This window comes from Macadamia integrifolia, unplaced genomic scaffold (genome assembly GCF_013358625.1).
Source record: "Macadamia integrifolia cultivar HAES 741 unplaced genomic scaffold, SCU_Mint_v3 scaffold100, whole genome shotgun sequence".
In the NCBI taxonomy this organism is placed as follows: Eukaryota; Viridiplantae; Streptophyta; class Magnoliopsida; order Proteales; family Proteaceae; genus Macadamia; species Macadamia integrifolia.
Window position 1 is genome coordinate 100,001 of NW_024868049.1, and position 8,394 is coordinate 108,394.

The following is an 8,394-nucleotide window of genomic DNA, read 5'->3' on the forward strand; positions in this document are numbered from 1 at the left end:
GAAGAGTTATCTTTTTTGTTTAACAGCCTGCCCACCCTGGAAATGGCTCAGTCGGAGGTAGGGTCCTACAGCTTGAAGAGCACCGCGTGTTGCATGGTGTCCGATGCACCCCAGACGACCTTTGAAAATCTTAAGGACCGTGTGTCAACCAAGCCCGATCATACTCATAACCGCATCAGGTCTCCAAGGTGAACAACTTCTGGTCAATGGAACAATGTAGGTAAGGGAAGTCGGCAAAATGGATCCATACCCTCGGGAAAAAGATTGGCTCTGAGGGCTGGGCACGGGGGTCCCAGTCCCGAACCCGTCAGCTGTCAGTGGACTGCTCAAGCTGCTTTCATGGTGAGAGCTGGTCACCGCATGCCAATCGGTGGATGGACTGGGAACGGCCCCCTTGGGGGCTTCCCCGGGCAATGAACAGTTGACTTAGAACTAGTACGGATAAGGGGAATCCGACTGTTTAATTAAAACAAAGCATTACGATGGTCCCTGCGGATGCTCATGCAATGTGATTTCTACCTAATGCTCTGAATGTCAAAGTGAAGAAATTCAACCAAGCACGGGTAAATGGCGGGAGTAACTATGACTCTCTTAAGGTAGCCAAATGCCTCGTCATCTAATTAGAGACGCGCATAAATGGATTAACGAGATTCCCACTATCCCTATCTACTTTCTAGTGAAACCACAGCCAAGGGAACGGGCTTAGCAGAATCAATGGGGAAAGAAGACCCTGTTAAGCTGACTCTAGTCCAACTTTGTGAAATAACTTGAGAGGTGTAGGATAAGTGGGAGCTGGAAATGGCACAAGTGAAATACCACTACTTTTAAAGTTATTTTACTTACTCCATGAGTCGGCGCAGGTGGGGAGTTTGGCTGGGGCGGCACATCTATTAAAAGATAACGCAAGTGTCCTAAGATGAGCTCAACAAGAACAGAAATCTTGTGTGGAACAAAAGGGTAAAAGCTCGTTTGATTCTGAATTCCAGTAAGAATACGAACCGTGAAAGCAAGGCCTATCGATCCTTTAGACCTTCAAAATTTGAAGCTAGAGGTGTCAGAAAAGTTACCACAGGGATAAATGGCTTGTGGCAGCCAAGCGTTCATAGCGACATTGCTTTTTGATCCTTCGATGTCGGCTCTTCTTATCATTGTAAAGCAGAATTCGCCAAGTGTTAGATTGTTCACCCACCAATAGGGAACATGAACTGGGTTTAGACCATCATGAGACAGGTTAGTTTTACCCTACTGATGACAGTGTCGCGATAGTAATTCAACCTAGTATGAGAGGAACCGTTGATTCACATAATTAGGCATCGCGCTTGGTTGAAAATCCAGTGGTACGAAGCTGTCGTGTACCAGATTATGACTGAACGCCTCTAAGTCAGAATCTAGGCTAAAGAAGTGACGCCTGTGCCCGTCGCCCTTTTGTTGACCGGTAGTAGGGGCTCTCCGACCCCCAAAGGCACATGTCGTTGGCCAAGCCGCCACAGTGGACGTGTTGTGTGGGCTGCCTTGAAGCGTAATTCCTGTCGAGCGATGGGTAGAATCCTTTGCAGATGACTTAAATACGCGACGGGGTATTGTAAGTGGCAGAGTGGCCTTGCCGCCACGATCCACTGAGATTCATCCCCGTGTCGCATCGATTTGTCCCCCATCTTTTTCCCCTTTCCTTTCCCCCCAAATATTTTTAATTCTCCCCCCACACCTTCCTGAGGATAGGATTGTCCACGCATGGCCCCAGGTATGCCCCTAAGTGTTAACTGCCCCAACGGTTGCCTGAGTATGGTTATGCGTGTTGCCCAAGTGAAGTGTGCCTATGCGTGCACATTGAGTGCCACTAAGTGTACCCATTGTCACGACCTGCCCAACATAGGCCCGTGGACTTAGGCCATTGGGCTAAGTAAGGTCAAAGTTCTGGAGTTTTCTACAAAGGTGTAGTAACTATACATAATTTTATTGCAGATATTTCTAGAAGATATTTATAGGAGCTATTTTGGGAGAGATTTCCAGAGTTCTCCATAAAGAGGTGGGAAGCCTCTAGTTTCCTCCCCAACCGTTGGATAGAGGACGTTTGTAAATATCTTAGCCATCCATTGTAACTTGGGGTGCCTACAAATAGGTGTTGCCTCATTTGGCAAAGACACTCACCAAGGACCAACCAAGAGTGTCAAACCGAGCAAGTGAGTTCTCGAGCCTTGTACTCAAGAGCTCTCTAGTGCAATACAAGTTCATTCTTCTCGAACTCACTCTTGTGTTCACTTCTTCTCTTCCCAAGTCCCTTAAGGAGTGTGGTTAGGCTAACTTAAAGCTAGTGGGAGTGCTAAGAGTCGGTGCGGTCTCTTAAAAAGGTCTAAGGCCGTGACAGTTGTGGTATCAGAGCTTTGGTTGCGAGGGAGCCAAGCTTATGGGATAGGAGACAGGCGAGCTAAAACTGTGGAATAGAGATCGACACCTACACAAGTAAGCAAAGAAGGAATGAAGGGAAGTTCATCGACTTTGGCATCGCTATGGGGCCTCGCTTAGCTCGAGGGGAGCAAGTATTGGGCGAGGCAAAGGTGTGCCTAAATGTCGCGAAGCAAAGTGGGGAGGAGCTCAAAGGCCATGCGGAGCTCAGGGAGGAGCTTGATGGCCAGATGGGGAGCACAAGGGGTCCTTACAAGGTACTCTCAACACCATAGTAAGTAACTAAGAGGAGATGGTTGCCACCTTCAAGGCTTAAGTATGCAAAGGGGTTGGATAAGGTGGAAGCTCGTATTGGGGAAGAAGTATGGGAAGAGTAGGAGGACAGCGGCAAGGGAAGCCACTACCTCTCATGATATGTCTAAAGGAGAGGCACTAAGGCACAAGCGTGATAAGAGGAATCGGTTCAAGCCTAAAGACACGTGATTCCTATGTGATGAGGTACATTGGTTTGGGGATTGCCCCAGGAGGAAAGCTCTTAGTGCCCTATTGGAGGAAGAGGGCCAAGAGGAAGAGCCACCTTGCATGGGGTCCCCAATGCAGCGTGGTGCCACCAGGGCCAAGATAGGGGTCAAGGCTCTTAACTCTCAAAAGGGGTTGATGAGTTCAAAAGTGTGCATCAATGGGAAGCCCACACAGGCGAAGGTAGATACAGGAGCCACATACAACCTTGCCTTGATGGAGGAGGCAAAGGAACTCGGGCCAAGGGCATCCTAAGGCTATCAACTCCAAAGAATGCCCCATACGTAATATTGCTCGAGGGGTCGAGATGAACCTTGGGACTAAAGGGGTTCTCCAACACCATCCATGGGCTAAATGCTTACTTGCCCTTGGACGGGAGGGCAAAACAAGGAGAATTTGGGAGCAAGCCATCCATGCTAAGAAGAGGAAGATGCAAACAAGAGAACGGAGACAACCAGACGATGTTGTAGGAGGCTCAAGTTATGTGACTACAACAAGAACCCATATAGGCATTACTCCTTACGAGAGGGAGGCTGATTTGGTTGTTGATCCAATCATCCAAAGACACAAACTATCTTCTTATGTGGAATATTTAGTCAAGTGGAAGGGGCGACTGGAGAGCGAGATGAGATGGGAGACAACTAGCATGCTGAGATGCCTCATGAATAAAAGTACCACAAGGAGGTTCTGATGAGGGCATCGCAGATTTAGGTGGGAGAGAGTATCACGACCTGCCCAACATAGGCCCACGGGCCTAGCTCACCAAGCCCATAGACTTAGGCCATTGGGCTAAGTAAGGTCCAACTTCTAGAGTTTTCTACAAAGGTGTAGTAACAATAGATATTTTATTGTAGATATTTGTAGAAGATATTCATAGGAGATATTCTGGGAGAGATTTCTAGAGCTCCGCTAAGGAGGTGGGAAGCTTCTAGTTTCCACCCCAACCGTTGGATGGAGGACATTTGTAAATATCTTAGCCATCCATTGTAACTTGGGGTAAGTGTTGTCTCATTTTGCAAAGGCACTCACCAAGGACCAACCTAGAGTGTTCAACCAAGAAGTGAGTTCTCAAGCCTTGTACTCAAGAGTTCTCTAGTGCTATACAGGTTCATTCTTCTTAAACTCACTCTTGTGTTCACTTCTTCTCTTCTCGAGTCCCTTAAGGAGGGTGGTTAGGCTGGCTTAGTACTAGTGGAAGTGCTAAGTGCCGGTGCGGTTGCTTAGAAAGGTCTAAAGCCGTGATAACATGCTCTTGAATGGCCTAAGTGTGTGCCTACGCGTGCCCCCAAGTGCTGACTACATGTGCACATTGAATGGCCCAAGTGTTGCCTAACTGTGCTCAGGCATGCCCACAACTGTTGCCTAAGTGTGCACCCAAGTGTGCCTGTGCATGCTCTTGAATGCCCCAAGTGTCACCTTAAATGTGCCTATACGTGCCCCCAAGTGTTGAATAAGTGTGTCAACGCATGCACCCAAGTTAGCCCAAGTGTCGCCTAATTGCGCTCTTTGAATGCCCCAAATGTTGCCTAAGTGTGCTCTTGAATGCCGCAAGTGTGCACATATACGTGCCCATGACAATGCCTAGGTGGGCCCCCCTAAGGGTGCCTAAGTGCATATGAAGGCAGTGCACAAGGCGGCAGTACCGCACGCACGGCGGCACAATGTGCATTTATGGTGGCAGGCATGGTGGACTACCATACGGAAGGTAGCTGGCGTGGACGCACAAGGTGTAGGCATCGCTACGGGCAAGGTTGCACTAGCACGTGCAAGGCTACTGGCATCGAGGTAGGCTGCCGTGCACATGGATGCGGGCGTCGTTGTAATACCAAACACATGGTTGCATGCAACCTCGGGCACGGTTGGGGGTAAGGTTCCACTATCGCGCGCAGGGGTGCAGGCTACCGCGCGCACATGGCTGGGGGGCAAGGGTGCATCACCACGCGTAAGGTGGCAGGCAACAACACACATTGCTACGGGAAAGGGTGCACAACCGCACGTAAGGTGGTAGGCACGGCCGAACATGGCTGCAAGCAATGGTGCAGCAGCGCGCGCTGGGGTGCTGCCCATGCCGTACTTCCACGCACATGGCTGCGACCACGATTGCATAAGCCTTACACAAGGTTTTGAGCATGGCCGCACATGTTGCATGAAAGTTTGCAGGCATGGGACACATGACTTGCAGATGGCTGCACAGCCGCGCCCAAGGTTACGTTCCACGCCGCACATTCCGCGCTTTTGGCCGCACTAACCCGCGCAAGGTTGCTTGCATGGCTGCACATGTCGCGCCCCTGGCTGCCCTACCACTCGCAAGGTTACGTGCGTTGCACCACACTGCCCTCCAGGTTGTATGCATGGCTAAATGCGCCACGCCCATCACTGCCTCGCCGAGCGCTTAGTTTCTCGAGTTGCCGAACGTGCCACACACGAGGTTGTAGGCACTGCTACACCACCGCGTGTAATGTTGTGTTGCGTGGTCGCACATGCATCGCGCATGGCTGCACTACCACGCGCAATTTCGCTGGCATGGCCTCCCATACGTCGATCATGATGGATGGCATGGCCGCACATGTCATGGGCATTTTAGCACATGGCGTGCGCAAGGTTTCACGCATTGCTGCACTTCCGTGCCCACGTCTGCAGTCCATCATGGACATAGCTGCACGTACATGGCTCACACATGGGTGCTGCCATGGTTCCCATGGCCCATGCAACAGAGGCTCCTTTTGCGGTCGTCGGCTACACACGAGGCATCGACTGCTGCACACGTCAAGGCCATGCCCGCACAACATAGTTTGGGTCTTTAAATCATGTTGTGTAAAACATCCCTTTGGGTTAGAAAAGACTTGCAATTGGCTATTTGGCACTCAAAGTACAATCATTTTCACTTAAACCCCGTATTTCCTTTTTTTTTATGTATTTTTCGTATTGTTTCAATCATAAAATATTAAAAATATCAAATTTGTTGGAATGGTCCAATATTTTTTCAGAACATTCTATCAACCTTAGGAAGACATCCGAAATATAGTTTTCAAAAAAAATACAATAAAATGATTTTTTTCATAGGTTTTTGAATTTAATATGTTTTTTAATATTAAAAAATTAATAAAAAAATAAATATTTATCCGAAGACGGCGAATTTTATATGAAAATAATCTTTGGATTTTTCCTTAATTTCTTACCAAGTTTCATTTGATTTGGATATTTGAAGCGTAAAAAATAGATAGGTATATTTTTTGGGGGGTGTCATGTCTCCTTTTGGAAAGGGGCAAAGAGCATAAGAGCTACCTTGAGTGAAGGGGGTGCCATTCCCTGGGTGGTTTTCAAGGGGCCGCATAGAGGGGCAGCAGACAATTAGCAGGCATGGTAGACAAACCCAAAAGACCCATGGCATGGGAAAAAAAGTGAAATGGCATATCGATTTCGATGAGTTGGCCCTTGGTGTGCGCCGAGGCCTGCCACTACGTGCAACTGGACGCGCATGGCTACCTGCCATGCATGCCATTACCCCACAGCTGCTATCACGTGTGCCATTCGTGGAACAGCATGCCCAACGAAGGTGCAAGTGCTTGCGAATGGTCAGCCCTTCTGTCACACAATGTCGCCCCCTTCTACCGCACAGCGTTGCCTACCACCATGGGCTGCTGGGCACACATGGTTGCCTGCCATGTGCTACCACGCCCCTACTTCTACTGCCACATGTGCTCGTCGATGCACAGCATTTCCACCGAAGGCATGGCGTGTGAAAACATATACATGGCGCATCCTTCCCAACAGTCATCCCCTCTGCCGCACACAGTTGCCTGTCATTGTGTGCTGCTGGGCACGTATGGCTACCTGCCTTGTGCTGCAGTGCCTCCACATCTTCCACCATCTGTGTCTGTCACCGTACAACATGCCCAAGAGTGGCATCGCATGTGCAAAACACCTGGATGACATGTCGATTTCAAAGATTTGGCCCTTGGTGTGCGTTGCGCCTCCCATGGCGTGCTACTTGGCCCTCATGGTTGCCTACTATATACCGCTATACCTCAATAGCTTTTGCCTCCTGCACTAGTAGCTGCAAAGAAAGCCCAACAAAGGCTTGGCATGTATGTGAAAACAAGTACATGGCTCGTCTGTCTAGATGGTCAGCCCATCTGCCGCACACCACTGCCTGTAACCGTGTGCTGCTGGGTGCCTATGGCTCCCTACCTTCCACTGCCATGCCCCCGCAGTTGCTGACACATGTGTCTGTAGCTACACAGCAGTTTCTAGAGAGGCCTGGCATTTGAAAACAAGTAAATGGCCAATGCGTCTGGATGTTCAGCCCCTCTGCCGCACATCATTGCTTGCCACCCTAGGTTGTTGGGTGCGTAAGGTTTCCTACCTTGTGTTGCCGTGCTCCCACAACTGCTACCAGATGCGCCCGTTGCCGCATGGCATGTCCAAGATAGGCCTGGCATGTGAAAATCACCATCAAGGCACGTTGGTTCCGATGATTGCCTTTGAAGTGCGTTGTGGCTTGCCATGGCGTGCTGTTGGGCGTGCATGGCTCCCTGAATAGCTGCTGCCACATACGTCGATAGCCACACAGCATGCCCAAAAGTTGCATGGCATGTGAAGGACAACAACATGGCATGATGGTCAGGATGGTGGGTTTGCATGGCTGCCTGCACACTGCACCTACTCCCTCATCGCAGTCTACTGCATCTTTTGCTAGTTTTTGTACAGCATGCCCAAGAGAGGTATGGCATGTGAAAATTTTGGAAATGACGTGTTGGCCCCATTTATTAATCCCATCTAGGCACTGTGGAAGTTTGATGTGCTTTGCTTCCTGCCATGTGCAGTTGTGCTAGTGCCACGTTATGCGAGCGTGGTCGTAGTCACGCCTTTCCACCCCTCTTTGCTCTTTGGCTTGTCGTCATATGTAGGTCATTGTGCAAGGGGTGGGTTGTTGTCTACATTTGACATGACCAATGAATGGGTTTCACGGAATCATTGGTCAAGTCAATGTGCATAATAAATATTTGGTTGGTCCCTCACCCCCATCCCATTGTTTTTTGTTTTTTTAAATTGCACTATCGTGGGTTTGTTGCTTGCAAGGGTTTTTTCATGGTCGGTTTTGTGGCCTATGCTATTTGGAGAAGTGCGTTTTTAAGTCGTGCCTAGGTGTGGAGGTGTTTGCATGCCTTTTTGCGGCCAGTGTTATAATACGACATTAACGTGGGTCTTTGGATAACATAGGTTGCAAGCTTGTAGGTGGTGGTAGATCATGAGTCCCTCCCCCCTCCTTACTTTTTAAAAAAATTCCATTCTCGTGGGTATGTTGCTTGCAAGAGTTCTGTCATGCTCGATTTTATGGGCTTTGCTATTTGGAAGAATGCGTTTCTAAGTCGCGCCTAGGTGCAGCATTAACCTGGGTCTCTGGAGAACATAGGTTTGCAAGCTTGTAGGTGGAGACAAATCATGAGTCCCTCCCCCTCCCCCCCCCCC

General features: G+C 49.2%; 1 non-coding gene across 1 annotated transcript in view; it reads left to right on the forward strand.

The window, feature by feature from the left end:
* LOC122062325 overlaps positions 1-1,648 on the forward strand; it is a 3,288-nt gene extending 1,640 nt beyond the window's left edge. Inside the window, exon 1 of the ribosomal RNA XR_006134917.1 lies at positions 1-1,648. This exon is cut by the window's left edge and continues 1,640 nt beyond it. This is a non-coding gene — a ribosomal RNA (28S ribosomal RNA).
* The last annotated feature ends 6,746 nt before the right edge of the window (positions 1,649-8,394 follow it).